The sequence below is a fragment of the Pipra filicauda genome, unplaced genomic scaffold (genome assembly GCF_003945595.2).
Source record: "Pipra filicauda isolate LSUMZ 115617 unplaced genomic scaffold, ASM394559v2 scaffold26_size5592650_pilon, whole genome shotgun sequence".
Lineage (NCBI taxonomy): Eukaryota > Metazoa > Chordata > Aves > Passeriformes > Pipridae > Pipra > Pipra filicauda.
Genome location: NW_024104387.1, coordinates 557,306 through 574,079, shown reverse-complemented (window position 1 = coordinate 574,079; position 16,774 = coordinate 557,306). Strand labels below are relative to the sequence as shown.

The window sequence follows — 16,774 nt, the reverse complement described above, 5'->3', positions numbered from 1 at the left end:
GTTATGCCAAAAGGATGAATGCACCATATCAAACCATCAGTGTATCACTACTGTATCCATTTAGCCTACTGCTGCCACAGCCTTAAAAATTAATGAGTTCTACAGGGAATATACAGACATAATGCTCAAAGCAAAAGAAGCTGCTGCCAATACTGTTTTCCTCTTCCCCAGACACCACTTCAAATCAAAACAGAAGAACAGCTTTTGCCTCCTAGCTGAGTATCAGGATCCTTTCAGACAGAAAAAAAATACCTATGGTCTGTGTGGACAGGCCTTGAAATTTCCCAACTTGCCAGCCAACACCACCTAGTCTGACCTTGTTCCCTCTGCCACCTGTGGGATTTCTGCTATCAAAGTTAAACATGAAGAGAAACTAAGCTTCATTTTGGGGTAACTTCTGAAGTTATCTTGGTCCAAGTTTTATGAAGATGCTAAACCTTGCTTAGAAGTTATGACCTGCATACAACTAAAAGGGCTGCTTACTTTCTCCAGCTCTAGCACTGACTTGGTTTCTCACTTTTCCTTTTCTGTGCAGTAGTTAACAACACACCCACAGATATGATATGGAATATACACAGAAACACAGGTCAGCAAAGTCGTTTATGTAAGACCCCTTCTTTAAGGAAACATCTCACATAAAAGGGAACATCAGCAGATGGGGCCCTGCTACTCCATCATACTCTTCAAATGCGAAAGCCTGGCAGGTGCAGAGGGGGAAAGGAACAATCAGTCTCTCACCCTTTCCAACTCTTGCTTTTCATGGCACCAATGCACACAAAAGACACAAAAGAGAAACAGCTTCTTTTGCTTTCCAATCCCTTTGCTTCCCCAAAACCACTCCACACATTAACTAGTGTCACTGAGAACACTTCGCCAGAAAAAGGTTTAGAAATCCTCAAACAAAATGCATTAAGCATTCAGAATTATCATCAATTAACAGCTCCAGAACAACACACAAGGGATTAGCACAGCAGAGGAGCTTTGAAATTTACACTGATCTAAGGTCTGAGACCAATTCTTGAGCAACAGGAAAAAAAAAAACCTCTCTAGGACAAAGGACCAATACCATGCAAATCACTGTGATTAGCAAGCAAGGCTTTATCTAGCCTGACATGTTAGCAGGATCTCAGATTTCTGCTCATCTTTACCTCTGGTAACTTAGGAAGCATCAGCTCCTAAAAAAAAAGAAAACTGGCAATCACAACCAGGTAAATGCAATTCTTAAGTTCAATATTCCAGGAAATTGGTCTAAAAATGGCTGGATGGATTAATGTGGCATTTTCCAGGACCAGTACATCAAGATGATATTTCCAAATACCTGCTGTGTTCTCAGAATCAGAATGATGTCCACAGCAATCAGTTGCAAAAGAGTAAGAAACCAGAAGCAAATTACTTTCATGTATCCTGTAGTGGTGGCCATCAGTTCATTTTGGCCCATGATAAAGTCCCTCACAAACAAGGGATTCTATAGCTGCTGGGAAGAAGCTGCTTCTTTCATAATTGGACAATACCAATATAAATCAGTAGCTGCTAATCTGACAGGATGTAGTGGAGAGGGAGGTTTCTACTTCCCTGGTTTGAAGCCTTTGTGGCAGAAGGTTACTCAGCTCTTTCTGAGAGGAAGGGAAATACACAGCTAGAGGAGCTGACACTTGGACTGGAGAGCTGATGGACACAGATGGACAGGGCGAAAGCCATGCAGAGAGTAGCAGAGATTGGTATCACCTGGAAAAAAAATAAGGAAGAAAAGTTTGCAGACACAGATAGGAAACTCTGTATTCCAAACTGGAATAAACATCCGGCTTCAAGGACAGACAGTGAATTAGCTCAGAGATTTACTCTCAGTTTTTACTTCTGTTCAGCATCAACAACCAAGGGAGTAAGCTGGATGCCTTAATAAAGCAAATTCCCAAATGACAGCAGATGCTATTCCAGCTAGCTTTGGACTGCCTTTCTTTTCCCAGCGTAATCAGCAATCGCATAGGCACAGCTTTACAAATCCCAGGCCACCAGACAGACACCAACAGGCTGTGAGAGAACACAGTGAAGCCAGAGTTAGCATGAACAAAACTTTTAGCAAGCTTGCCAAGCAGAATAGAATCTTTTTCTAAATCTTGAATGCACAGTGGGCTCTTCTGTCCAAACACTGGAACCAGCATCATGACTGAATCAGTATCTTACAACTGGCACAATTTTTTGGGTTAAAAATCCCCTTTATTAAAGTTAATAAGTGTAACTTTAAAGTCATGACCAGGACTATAACAAAGCAACAGTTCTCAATTTAAACTAATGCAAACTAATCTAATGTAATCTAATTCACTCAAGGATAACAGATTGAAAATTGATGTTCTGAGCTGCACAGACTACACTGCAAATAAAACTCTGTTGCTTTAATTGCTGGTTCTCTCATCACTACATAACTTTAGACCACTGAATCTCCATTTGTGATCTGCTGCCCACTGGCAACACAGAGAACTGTGGCAAGTGGTCAAAACTACATCCAAGATCTACAGTGTTTCCAGTCAGGAGTCAGAGGGGTTAGGGTGCCAGAGAGCACACAGGAAATTCAAAGGGATGATGTTTTTTCCCTAAAAAATTCAGGTCATACACTGTTGTACATGATGCAAATGGCAGTGCCTGTTTCAGGGACAAAATACATAATTAAGAAATTTGGGATGTTAGCAAATGTACATAGCATGGAGAATATTACACGTGCTTGCAGTAATTTACCACAAAGAACAGAGTAGCATCTGAAAACATGGTTTAAGACAATAAGTAATGGGTTAAATACACATAGCATTTGGGCACTCAGCTCCTTCTGTATGTCAGGACAAGTCAGGCATCATGTAAGTATAAGAGAAGTCCTCCTCTAATTCAAAAGAAAATATTAACTTTTTCAATTATGTGACCATTCTAAACAGGCTCTGAAGATGCAAAAGCAATCACCAGCAGAATAAAATAGCCATTATATGTTTTTTAGTCATAGGATTTGTTACAGTAATTCTTGAAGCTCCCAGCAGTTTCATAACAAAGTAGTCACATCTGCAGTTTCACAGAAATTGTCATGTCTGTGCCAACATTTCATCTCACAAATGTTTGCAGGCTGTGATTTCCATGTTTGGAAGAGGACTGAAACAAGTCAACTACTTAAATTATTCCACCTCTCTGGCTTGCTATTCTCAGACTTAAGGAGCAAAGGCTTCAGTCAGTGTAATGGAATGGTGGCAGTGATCTCCACTGGCAAGGGAGGCTCTGCTCCTAAAGGAGACAGCTACAGCCAAGCCCCAGGCTGGTAATATACACTGCAACTCATACTGAAAATGAGGGAACAGATGCTGTTGAAGTACCAAATGGAAGACATTCTGGGAAAGAAATAAACCAAATCTAGCCGTACTCAACCAGTCAAAGTACAGGAAGGAAGCAGGAAGTCTCTGTTTCCAGAAGTAAAAAGGGCTATGCAGAACTATTAGAAAAAAATGTACTGCCTGATGAATAAAATGGATTCTCACTCCCAGAATCTCTGGATGATGCTGAAAAAAACACATACTAAGCATAATTTATTTACCTATATTATAAAAAACAAACACAAACAAACAAACCAAGCCCCAGAAAACAAACAGCAAGTGTAATTCAGTAAATTCAAAAGTGGTATCACATATCCAGGGGAATGCTTCAAATAATATCTCTGGTAAAACAAGTACTCTCTTATGGAGGTTGAATCAAGATGCTTAGCTTTCTTCTAGTGTCCTAACCTAAACATTATGACCTAAATCTTGCAAGAGCACAGAAAAATGAAATCTCAAGCCCATATGGATTCTCACTATCATTAGAAGGCCTGAAGTGGTTTGTCTTCCGTACTATTTTATGGGAGTATAGGCCTAAATTTTAAATAGCCCAAACTTTGTTCAAGCCCAGGACACCAGTATGAGCTGCAAAATTTTATTGCTGATTGAGAAACATGGAATGCATCCAGGGAGATCCAGTGACCTGCCTTTTGAACAGGCAGCTACTCAACAGAGAATTGTAAGAACAGTTCTCCAGAGTGACTGTGTGGAAAATCTGCTGTTTGTGTTGTCACCAGAGCTGCACAGGACAACTGTCGACCTACAACCCGTGGACTGCTTGTCACAACCCTATTTGCAGAAACCAGCCAGGATCAGTGAGCAGGTTCAATAGACTGTTCTCATCTCTTGTGCTTCTCTCAACCAAAGAAGAAACTTCTCAAGTCCTCTTCTCCCCATCCCCTTAATATTCATTTAACAACTGTCGTTCTACCCAAGCAAAGTAAAGCTGTGGTCTGGGCAAGCTGGTGGGTGGTACGAATGGGACTACAAAAAGCAAGGTAACTGTTTGTTTAGCTTTTCTAACCCTACCTCCCAAAAAGACACAAAGCTTGTTATACTAGTGGAGCCTTCCCCTTAACTTGCAGTCACCTCCACCTAAAAAAGTCTGCAATGCTGTTGGTTGCTGCAAGTCTCCTGCCATTGAAACAGCAGGAAGAGAAAGAAGGTAGTAATAGGAATGACCTGCTTTTACAGACTGCAAGTCATCTATTATGAAAATGGTTATTATTTATAGCAACTGGGAGATACAATTCAGAACAGATACCCTCACTGTGCAAAATTCTGAGCTTTTTTCCCCCCAGAAGTTTTGGTTATTCAATGATATCTGAAAATGTTCTCTGTGTCTTTACAAAATGGCAGCATTTTTTTTCTAACAAACTCTAAGATAGTGTTAGAGGATTACATCTCTGGTGTTACAAACAGAATATGGTCTCCCACTGAAGGGGAGTAGCAACTATCTACAGGAAAAAAGGAAACATTTCTCTAAGGGTATGAACCACAAGGACCATTATTTTCTGGAGTGTAGAATTAAGGAAAAAAAAGAGATACAACCTCATTTTGAAAGTGAGGTATACATTGGTCCAAATGAATTCAATATCTAAATTCATCTAAGTGGCCCCTGCTAAGAGGTGAAATCAGAAGGGAATTAAGCTATGTATGAAACAAAAAGTAGTATATTGTAGTTTCAATAATGAAATAAGGTATGTACAACCTTAATATTACTAAATATAAACGGTCCTGTTCAGTCTTCAAGGATGTGAAAGTTTTGAGTTTCTGCTTCTAAGAATGTCAGAAACAACAGAGGTAGGTTATTAAAAAACAAATAATTAAATAACTGAAGGCGACCAAAATATCACAAATTATATCTACTCAATAAAAATATTCTTTTAGAAAAGATTTTCTATTTAGATCTAGGTTCAATCACAATTTTAGAATATATTTTATCTCACTAGCACTGAATTTGTTATAATATGTCTTTTGACTCTCCTTTACAATGACTTCATAGGCTGATGTGGTCCCAGAGTGCAAATAACTGCCAATTACTTCAGAGCTTGATATGAGAAACATAACTTATACCTTGTGTATTACAAAGTAAATCTAAACTGCTCACTGATTTTTAGCAAAATTTCTACAATTCTGAAAGGACTATTTCCTACAAGCATCTTGTTTGTTGTTTTGCATCAACAGTCCCCACCATTCCACATCTGCTCCTCCTCTGCCATTTATTTAAAACAATTTTATACTTTACTCACTTAAGTTTACAGACTAGTGCTATTCTTATACCAGTTTTCAACATCTAATTCTTAAGAGCACATAATGAAAGTTATCTTTACCTGTATCCCTTGCATTGAGTAAATGTATATACATCTCCAGACACACAGAACTCATGGGGTCTAGGGACATGGTGATTTCTAGGTATAATTCTGATTTCATAAACATACATTTCAAGAAGTAACAAATTCCTGTCATTTTCTGCTGCAATAGTAACAAATGATACATCATTACCTGAAGAAACAGCTGTAAATACAAAGCATTCACAGAATCACAGAATATGCTGGGTTGGAAGGGACCCATAAGGATCATTGAGTCCAACTCCTGGCCCTGCACAGGACCATCCCCAAGAGTCACACCATGTGCCCGAGAGTATCATCTAAACACTTCTTGAACTCTGTCAGGCTTGGTCCTGTGATCACTTCCCTGAGGAGCCTGTTCCAGTGCCCAACCACCCTCTGGGTGAAGACTCTTTTCCTAATATCCAACCTAAACCTCCCCTGACACAACTTCAGGCCATTTGCTTGGGTCCTGTCACTGGTCACCACAGAGAAGAGATCTGTGTCTATTCTCCTAAATAGAAAGTATTCTGTTCACTACACATATACTGAATAAACAAAGCAGTGCATATGTAAGAGGATATTTAACCTTAAATTCTCATATTGGGTTCACAGATGAAAATGCATATCTTTGCCAAAGCACATGTACTTGGAAGATATTTGGGCTCTTGTTATACCTCTACTTGCATTGTTATTGGGCTCCTTTTGTTGTTTTATTCTCCTTTAAGTTTAGACTTGATTTCACCAACTCCTGGAATAGTAATTTTAATCTAAGGATCTGTCTACACAGAATAGCCACTCTGAATATTGAGGCATATATACATTCACAGCCTGTTTCAGTAAGAGGCATGCATGGAAAATAAGCTTGGTGCACTACTGTTACCAAATTTCCATATGTAAATTAGCCCTCCATCTCTCAATGACATACATCCATCTCCTTCATCTCTCAGGGTACTGTAGGAATGCAAGCCGGCATTTGATAATGGCCTACTTACAAATAGAAACACACTTTGCAAGATTCTTTCTGCATTTATTGTTTCTTACAAGTACTGTGTAATGAAGGTGAAAGGAAACGGAAGACAGAGATAAGGTTCTTCCACTTTTTGAAAGGGAAAAATCTAAGTCCACTGGACTTGCCCACTATATATCCACTGATTTTTCCCCCCCACCCCAGGGCACTCATCTGCCAAGGATGGTGGTGGGTTTTGTATTTAACACTGGGGCTACAACTGTGCAATGTATTTCAAGGCGTCATATACAGTGTTAGCATCCAAGACTCCTAGTCCACTCTAGTGATCTCTAGCCCACTATTAATTTTCTTCAGTGAAATAACTCCTTGTAAAGTCAAGGGCATCTAGTCCTCCTTAAGACTTACAATTTCAGACTAGACTATGGTGCCATCTTATGCTGTCAGTGTCTGCCAGGAACTCTGGAGTTCTATCCTCCATCAGCTTCTTTAAGGAACATTCTTATCTGGCACAAAACTGCTGTCTTCAGAGTCCTGAGTGCTCATCAGCACTTTTAATGAAACATGAGCTGTGGACAAACGAGTGGTAGAACAATTCTAGTGATATATGAATTACATTTGAATGATTTTTTAAAAGCAATGTAATTAAGACTAGCTGTGTCATAGCTTATGCAGGTTGATGAAGCAGTGGATGCACACAGACATCAGTTTGGAGAGTGACATGTTAGCTGTGGGTGTGACAGTGGGCATAACTAGCAAGGAGCAGGCTCTGCACACTGCAGGGATTAGTACCTTCTCACTGAAGCTTTCAAAACCTGTCTGAAACTATGCCTCATCTAGAAGTACCAAGTTTGCACACATAGTATTATGAAGACAGTTTCCATGCTAAACACATGCATGCACATAAAAGATATTGCATGCAGTTTTCACTCATTCTAGCACTCACTGCTATTTGAGCTCAGCCTCAGATATTCTTTTCTAAAAGATGGCCTAAATGGCTTTATTATATTGTCAAGTGGTTGTCAAGGCTAGTCTTAAGGTGTTTATCTGATGATAGATAAGGGAGGTCACAATCTCTCTGTAACTTAATCGAGCTGCTTATACCTAAAAGGTGAGTTTGCATCAAACACAAAAGTTCCCATTAGCACATACAGTTGTGTCCACAGGTCAGAATTGCTATAAGAATACAGAAGGTTGCACTATCTAGATGTTATACCCATAAACATGGCAGTGAAACACAGTATGAAGCAGCTATGATACTGAATCACAAAGAAACAAGAAGCAATTTTTTTATGCTAGAAGTCCAACTCTTAAAAATATTAAATATTTTGGGCAGCTACCCATGACCTTAAACCAGGGTCAGACTTTACTTTCTATTACACCCATCTCTTGGAACTGCAAACAGGGATTTGAGCCCTACTGAAAAAAGGTAGGAAAGGCTTCTCCTGCTCCAAACACGTTAGGAGTCAGGTTACATGTAGCAGGTCACCAAACAAGGAAGGGTGAAAAGGAAAAAAGACACAAACCAATAACATACCACTACTGTCATTCTAGATGGTCACAAATGAGGACTCTTACAACACAGGAGCTTGAATTTGATTTCTAACAAGCAGATTATTACTATACTAGCTCTTTAAAATGTTGCTCAAAATCACAGGACAAGTTGGTTCCATAGGATTAAGGGAGGAGTCTGAAAAAAGCATGAGCTCGATTGTGAGATAAAAAATCCTGTCACCTTCCAGAGATTTTCAAAACCATCACCTTTCTTAAATATCAGGGCTCACTTGTTATATGGTAGCACACATACATATAGCACACACATACTCTGCATCTCTTCTGGTCTTATTCTGCTAAAGATGCTTTAGTACAAATCAACCCTTCAGTTCTTAAATTTCACTTGCACGTTTTGTTTGCAGGAAGTCTCAAATATTCTCTAAAGTAGAAACACTTTATCTCTGAAAACTAAAGATAAACTCTATAATCATCAGTTTAAACCAAGAATCCATTCCTTATCATAGGTTGAATCTCGAGTCACATCAGTCACATTTTGCTGTGGCCCACACAGGATAAGAAGCAAACCAAAAAAGAACTGTGAAACTGTGAGAGCAAAATTCTCAGTCATTTCAGTGAAGCTGGGATTCTGTTATGCACCTTTTAAAAAGCTACAACTCAGAAAGGCTGTTTGACAAAAGCCTGCAGGGCTCTAGTCTCTGTTGCCTCTTCTGCCTTTTGACTCAACATCCCACAGGACAGAGTGATTTGGTTAGGCAACTAACAAGCAACCAAACCTGGCAAAACTACCTGACTTCTGGCAAGGATTGGTTTGTGGACAACTGCAAGGTAAATCCAAGCAAATGGAATTCTTCAATGCAGTTTGTTAGGCAAATTTAATCATTTTATTCTTGGAACAGAGATTTCCTAATTGTACATTACATTCAATCCCTTTATTGAACAAACCTAACTTCCCTATCTCATCTCTTCTGTTGACAAGCCCAAAACAGAGGTATATGGCTGACTGTTTTAGACAGAGGCAGAAAGTCAGAACAGAGGGTTTTATTCTGCTGTGCTGCAAATCAGTGTAATTGCTAGTGCTGCAGCAACATCTGCCTTTCCAGATACTGAGAAAGCAGATACTGGAAAGCGTCCTGCTGCATAATGGAATTTTGAGATTCAGAAAACAAAATAGATGTTTGTAAAAACTTCTCATTTTTTCCCCACTCTGCCTTTTTTTTTTTTTAAGCATAAACTGCACAATAGAAAACAGCCCTTCCATTTCAAACCAGTTTAGGTGCTTAGAAGTTGTATGTGCTTATTTCCTTTTGTGCTTTGTACATTAACAATATCAATACCAAAAGATGCATGTTATAATTGTTCAGATTTGCATTCTTTTAAGTGTATTCTGCCATTTATCACACTAAATTGTTACTGAATTGATAGTTTTGCTATTTAAAGGCTCCCGTTCTAGTTTTACACACATGACATCCAGTTGGCAACACTTTCTGCAGTGGAATAACAAATATTTTAAAGCTTATCCCTTAAACCATAACAATGCTAAATAAGCAGTAAAAAAACCCCTACAAACCAATGACAAAATACTACAAAGAATAATGTCTGTTCAATTATAACAAAATGAATAAAATGAATGTGATGTGCTTACCTTTCTGCACATACCTACTGAAAATGTTTGGACTCATTATACGCAAATGTAAAGTAAGAGTTCTAGTGTCCATTTTATTCACATTGAAGTCAACAAGCTAAATTTTCGCTCTCAAAAGGCACATATTGAGCCCCTGAACAATCCTTGGCTTTTGACATATAACCCTAATTCAAATATATCAATAAAAACATCGGCAAAAATCATTACATTCTGCTACTCCAAAGGAACAAACTGGAAATGTAAGGCAAACAGTGAGAAAATTTACTTCAGATATTCTACACAGTAAAATTCAGCACTCTGTCATGTACCACACAACTTCTGAAACCAATGTGAACCCTGGGTCTGTCCAAGATTGGAACCTGAGCCATTAACTGCATAATTCATACAACAAAGAATTTATCATATCAAACTGACTAACATTGTGATCAAATAAAAAAAATTTGCTTCCTCAGTATATACGACAATAAATTAAAAAAAGAGGGTAATGCAGCCACGTTTCTTCTGAATCTGTAATGTATTGCTCTGCCACAAGCACAGAATCTGATCATCAGCTGCAAATCTTTGCCGATCAGGTGGCAGCCACAGAGCTGGATCCGAACCTTGGCAACTTTGTAAAAAGAGCTTAACCTACCAAATTTCTTTTTTCCTTTCTAACATAGTGTAATAATCACAGTCTCACCAAAACGTAATTGAATAACAAGATAACCATATGTAAGGTTTGAAAAAAATCGTCTTAATTGCAAATGAGCTCACAGGGCACATGTGAATTGTCTTCTGTTCCACCCATAACTCCACCAAAATCCAGCTGCACACAAGTCTCCAGCTTCCCAGCACTTTATTACCTACCACGGCAACTATCCCGCTCTCAGCACTGCCATCTAGTAGAAAGCGGCAGCGTACCACGGGCTGCCTGGAACATCAGCTCTCAGACAGCAGTATTCCCGGAAAGCATCGCAAAGCTGTTGCTGCTGCTAAAATTTTAACTGCAGCCCGTAGTTAACTACCGACTGTGCCGGTTCGAAAGCAGCCTCCCCCGAATCTCCCACCCCTTCGCAAGCAAGATCCGCTAAGCGCGTACACCGGCGTCTGCCCCGCGTATCTTGGCGTTCTTTGGTGAGGGAAAACGGGAGAAAACCCCCGGCGCTGCGCACGCCGCCACCGCGCCCCGGGCCCTGCGCCCGGCGGGCAGCGGGAGAGCGGAGCGGGCGCCTCGGGTGTGCGGCCCCCCCAGCCCTGCCCGCGGGAACGCGAACGTGAACGCACCGCCGGCTGCTCCCCCCGGCCCCAGCCCCTCGCCCGGCAGCCCCTCCGCGCACCGGCCGGGCTGATGCGGCTCGCCCACCTCCAAAACCCGTCCTTCCCCGGGGGACCGGGCTGCCGCTGTTGCATCTCTCTCCGTGCAGCAGGACGAAATAGGAAGCGGCTGCAGGAAAAGCCAAGCAAAGGAGACCTGTCCCGCCCGCCGCCCCCGCCACCCGGAGGCGCAGCCCCCGGCGTGCAGCCGCCCCCCGCAGCCCCGGGAGCGGCCGCCGCAGCACGGCACAGCCTTGCCTTGCCTTGCCTTACCTCGCCGCCCCGGCTCCGGGGATGCGCCGCCGCTGCCTCCGGTGCCCGCCCCCACCTGCGCCGTCCCTCCCAGCCCGGCGCTCAGGTGCGGAGGGAGCACAAAGGCAGTGCCGCCCGCTGCGACGCGGGGAGGGGAGCAGTGGGTCTTTTCTCTCGCGCCGAGCCCCCAGCCCCGCTGCACCACACCGCTTGCAGCCGCCCGCTCCGCTTCCCTCCCCTGCCGGTACCGAGCGCCAGCCCACCTCAGCCTGCTGCGGGGCCGCCTCCCGCCCGGAGCCGTCCCACTTGCCCCCAGCCGCCCCTCAGAACCCCCTCACCAGCCCCCCCAGTGCTGCGGTTGGTGCCGGCACTACGGAGCGCCCTTCAGCCCCGGGAAGTTCCCCAGCCCCGGGGGGAGATGAGGGGGACACACCGCCCCACGTACCCACCCGCCTTTGACACCCACTGGGCTCGTTTCTCCCTCACGCCGCCCCCGCAGCCCCCGGCAGACAGGTATGGGCAGCCCCCCCAGCGCCAGGGGCACCGGCCCCTCCGCCAGACAGGGCGACTGTCGCCCCCGCCCCGTCACCGCTGAGAGTGTGTGTGTGTGTGTGTGTGTGTGTGTGTGTGTGTGTGTGTGTGTGTGTGTGTGTGTGCGCGCCGAGGGGGGGACAGGTGACGAGCGGCAGGAAAGAGCCGTTCTCTCCCCAAGCAGGAAGGTCTGTAGTGCAAAACCGCTCCCGCCTATCCCCCCCCCCGTCTCTGCAGATGCCCCCGGGAAGGGCTGCGAGGCTGGCAGCGACAACAGCCGCCCCCTCCCCCGGGAAAGCTGTTCTCCCTCCTTCTCCCTCGCTCGCCTTCTTTTCAGCTCGGCCGCTTGACTGACAGGGAGCCTTCCAGCGGCCGCCCACGCGCGCTCCCGTTTCCCCTCAGCCGGAGAGGGAGATGGCGAAGGAGAAAGCATGAATGAAACAGGCAGGCAGCGGGCGGGAGCAGCCGGGCCAGCCCCCGGGCGGGCCAGGGCCGCTGCCGCAGTGCTGCCCTGGGGGCGAGGGCCCCGCGCTCGGCCCGGGTGGGTGATGAGCTGGCGGGCAGCGATGGGGACCCCTCGGCCCCGCTGCCGCTCCTCAGCGTGGGTTGCCGGCGGCCACAGAGTGCGAGCGGCACCCCCAGCATCTCCTCTCAGAGGGAGCCCACAGGCCCTTTGAAGACACTGCTATACCTGCTCTGGCGTTTGTTCCCTCAGGTGGATGGTTGTTGCCTTCTCGCACCAGAGCCATGACTCTGGCCTTATACGTAGGCATCTGTAAACTCACTTTACTCCACCAAAGGCAACCCATTTTATACTGTAAAAAAGCACCTAATAGCTGGACTAGGACTCTTGGCCGGAAGTAATAGAAGGGAGAAAGTAGTCTCAAAGATTGCTTTAAGACCACTTGGTTTTCCCAGTGATTAGTTGGTACTGCAGGATAGCCTTGTAGTCCGTTTTCCCCTAGGATCAGTTGTCCCACAGATGGTTGTGACTTGTTAAACACATATTTCACAATCTCTGGCTGGAGACCAGAGGTTTTCCCAGTGCTTTGGCATGATTGTTGCTGAGTTTGGTTTGTGGTGTTAGTTGTAGTAGTCTAGCTTACTGGAGAGTCAAAGGATTAAATGTTCAGGTAATGGGGGCCTCCTAAGTCAGTGAAATTACCTTAGTGTCCATTCACTGAAGGTCAGTAATTCATTAAAGTTAATTAATATTTTATGCATTTTCTTAACTTTATCTATTGAAATCCTTGATTAGAAAACCCAATAGTATTTATCTATTTAAATCTTACACAATTTAAATTGAGCAGGACATTTTTTACTTCTGAATATGCATGGAATATTTTGTTATATGCTGTTAGATACATTGCATGCTGCACTTGAGACAAATCTGCATTTGCAGTTACATAATCAATAAACATGGGATTTCATCCCATGAATCTGGAATCAGATTCTGAGCTGTTTTAAATCAGTATGCCTCCACAAATTTAATGCCTGCCAGAAAATTTGTATCCGCTGAAATTTTAACCTCTGAATTTAAAAAAGCTCTTTTGGATTCATATGATGAGAAGTGTCTTAGTAACTTCATTTTTTAAATTTTGCATTTCTGAAAACTGAGTGCACAATAAAACATTGTCAAGCCTTTTGCTATAAAATAACAAATGTATTGTTATAATTTAGATAGGTCAGTTCAATTCTTTATCTATTTGTTTTATAAGGTTCTTATATTTGTGCTAATAGTTCAACATGACTCACCTACAGTATATATCACTGCCACAGCTGTTGTAAACCTTCTTCTGAGTCAGAGAATGACTTTATGACCCAGAATTCTGGCAGTGAGTACTATCCTAGCGATTTTCCCAATTAAAAGAGAACTCGAGCTGGTATCAGTGCAGGGTGAGTCAGAGTTTGATGTAAGAGACAAAAGCTAGACTCATCACTTACTACTGGACTAGCCTAGTATCCTCTTCCCTTCCAAAAGTCAGTGTCATAAAAACCTGGAATGAGGTTGTCATGGGACCTCCTTTTAGAGTTCAGAAAGACTGCAGTGGACCACGGAATTAGTTCTCCTTGGTTCCAAATGATCCTAGTTGCTGTACCAGACATCTATTGCTCATTGCTGTGGAGTGCACTGCAGCTTTGCAGGAGTGTGGGGCCAGCAGCAGCAAATAGCTGAGAGGCAGCGGGGCTTCTCTGTTTTATTCTGAGAAACCATTTTGCTGCTTGGGCTTACAGAAGTGCAGGAGGTATGACATTAAAATCACATGTGCTGCCACATGTGGTTCTCTGAAGGTTTTTAGCTGAAAATAAATCCCATGGCTGAGTATATGGCTGAGCCACGAGGGCATGATGAGTTTGAGTTAGGCTGGTGGCAATCTGGGTTTGTTCTGGTGTTTTGTCACCCTGACACAATTAGGAAGGGTTTAAGTGTGAGATTGTGGTGAGGCTAACATCACACATGGGGCAGAATGTGAAGGGTAGAGATTCAGTGACCAGTGAGCTGAGTTTGTTGCCGGCTATGCCAGGGACGTCAGTGTTGACTGTGGCAGCAGCTCTCTCCTAGGCAGGCAGAGGTTGCTGACTTGGGGTTACAGCTGGGATCAGGGTTGAACTTTGAGTGAAGCACGGCTGATGAGCTGAGTTTGAAGTAATGTTCAGAAGGTGCTACCTACATAAGTTTTGGGCACCCACTGAAATGGTTGTGGAGCAGAGGCTATAGGTGAATTTTGTATAAAAGTTTAATCTTGCTTAGAGTGAGGCACTTGTACTAAGCTGTGTCTGAGGCAGCTGTTAAGGATCCTGGGTAAGGGTTAAGGTGGGAATAGCTATACATGTGTAATATTTGAAGCTGATACACCGCTGTGTTTGTGTCCTTGTTAATGCTCAATGTCCATTTGATTTCATGGCCCAGGAAGTCATTGAAAAATCTAATCCATCTGGTTTCTAAATGGCTTCGGGTTTTATTTCCCATTTGACCTGCTGGGCCTGGGACCCATTAGACCTTGGTCGACCTGCTGGAAAGCAGCTCTATGGAGAAGAACCTGGGGGTCCTGGTGGACGGCAAGCTGCCCATGAGCCAGCAGTGTGCCCTTGTGGCCAATGAGATCCTGGGGTGCATTAGGAAGAGCATTGCCAGCAGGTCATGGGGGGCGATCCTGCCCCTCTACTCAGTTGTGATGAGGCCTCACCTGTAGTACTGCTTCCAGTTCTCGGTTCCTCAGTACAAGAGAAACACAGAGCTCTTGGAACAGGTCCAGTGGAGGGCAACAAAGATAATGAACGGACTGGAACATGTCTCTCTTACAAGGACAGGCTGAGGGAGCTGGACCTGTTCAGCCTTGAGAAGAGGTGACTGAGAGGGGACTCATCAATGTGTATAAGTATCTGGAGGGAGGGTGTCAGGAGGATGGAGCCAGGCTCTTCTCAGTAGTGCCAAGCAATAGGACAAGAGGCAACAGGCAAAAACGGATGCACAGGAAGTTTCACCTGAGTATGGGGAAGAACTTCTTTACTGTGTGGGTGACCACATCCTGTAACAGATTGTCCAGAGAGGTTGTGCAGTCTCCCTCACTGGAGAACTGTCTGGACACAATCCTGTGCAAAGTGCTCTAGGATGATCCTGCTTGAGCAGGGAGGTGGGACCAGGTGACCCACTGTGGTCCCTTCCAACCTGACCCATTCTGGGATTCTGTGATTCTGCAACTTCCAAATGCTTGCAGCAAAGAGCAGTCAGGCCCTCACAACATGGGGGTTTTTTTGTGAAATTCCTGTTAATAGATGAGGAATGTGGGTTGAGGCTGCTCTCTGGAACTGTCTTTGATACAGATTATATCTATATTTTTAAACCGCAGGTTCCTAGATGCAAATCAGCCTTCTAAAGGTAAAAGTCAGTAAAGATTTTAGTTTTATGACAAAATAGACATACTGAGGTCAAAATATTACCTGAGGTGGACTAGTGAGGTTGTTTCCTTCCTCTGCATTTCATCTGCAGCAGAACAGCTGACGCGCATAAACAACCACGACTTTACACCAACCCAGTTCTCCTTAGACATAACAGCAAACCTTATCGAATCACAGGTACCATTACAAGTGATCTTTGTGGGTTTTTTTGAGGATCTGTGGCTGAGAGAGTAGGAGCAGCTTGCTGCAGCAAAAGTCCTCTCCAAACACCAAGGTGACACCCTCAGAAAAACACTGAACTGTTCAGCTGTAGCTCTCATGCTTCTTGTTGCCATTCAGTTGCTCTTTTCAAAAAGAGAAGTAGGGACTCACAGACAACATAGGTGATAAAGCAACACAGTCCCTAGTGGACTTGCATGATCTTGGGGAAAAGTATCAAGGTGACAGTTAATAAATAATGCAACAGCTCTGGGCCTCAATCCTGCATGGCTCAGTTCTTGCAAATTAGCCAAACCTGCTGCATTAATCTGGCCATGTCGATACATATAGGCCACAACCTTTTTTTTTTTTTTTTTCATTTTGCAGTGTTAGGAAAGGATTCATACTGCTTTCAGTGGGAAGAGTCCAGTGGAACCTGGCAGGCTTTTAAATTTCTTTTCACTCTCTTGGTTACTTCAGCCTATGTCTTCTTTTAAACAGGATGGATCTTGTGCAGAGATGGTTGAATGGGCTCAAGAATGGGCTTACCAAAGGCAAACCGTACCTAACCAGTGTGATTATCTTCTGTGATGAAAAATTTACTTCAGGGAACAAGAGGAAAGCCATAGGTGTTTCTTACCTTGACATTACCAAGGCTTTTGACTTAGTCTCCTTTAGCATCCTTTTAGACAACTGGGGAAGTATGGAATAAAAAAGTGAGTTGCAGGGCGGGTAAAAAATTTGCTGAGCCCCAGGGCTTGAGGGGTAGTGGTCAACAATTCAAAATTTATCTGGTGAGTTG

The 16,774-nt window shown here is 43.6% G+C and overlaps 1 protein-coding gene across 4 annotated transcripts in view; it reads right to left on the bottom strand.

Annotated features, from left to right (window-relative positions):
- PTPN5 (protein tyrosine phosphatase non-receptor type 5) overlaps positions 1 to 11,549 on the bottom strand; it is an 81,944-nt gene extending 70,395 nt beyond the window's left edge. The window contains exon 1 of one of the 4 annotated variants that reach the window (XM_027737248.2): positions 11,365 to 11,549. The gene's annotated coding sequence lies outside the window, so the exon portion shown is untranslated. Of the gene's footprint in view, positions 1 to 1,318; positions 1,726 to 11,114; positions 11,267 to 11,364 lie in introns of those variants that run through there. The other 3 variants (XM_039382438.1, XM_027737247.2, XM_027737249.2) reach the window with 3 other exon arrangements.
- Positions 11,550 to 16,774: the final 5,225 nt, after the last annotated feature.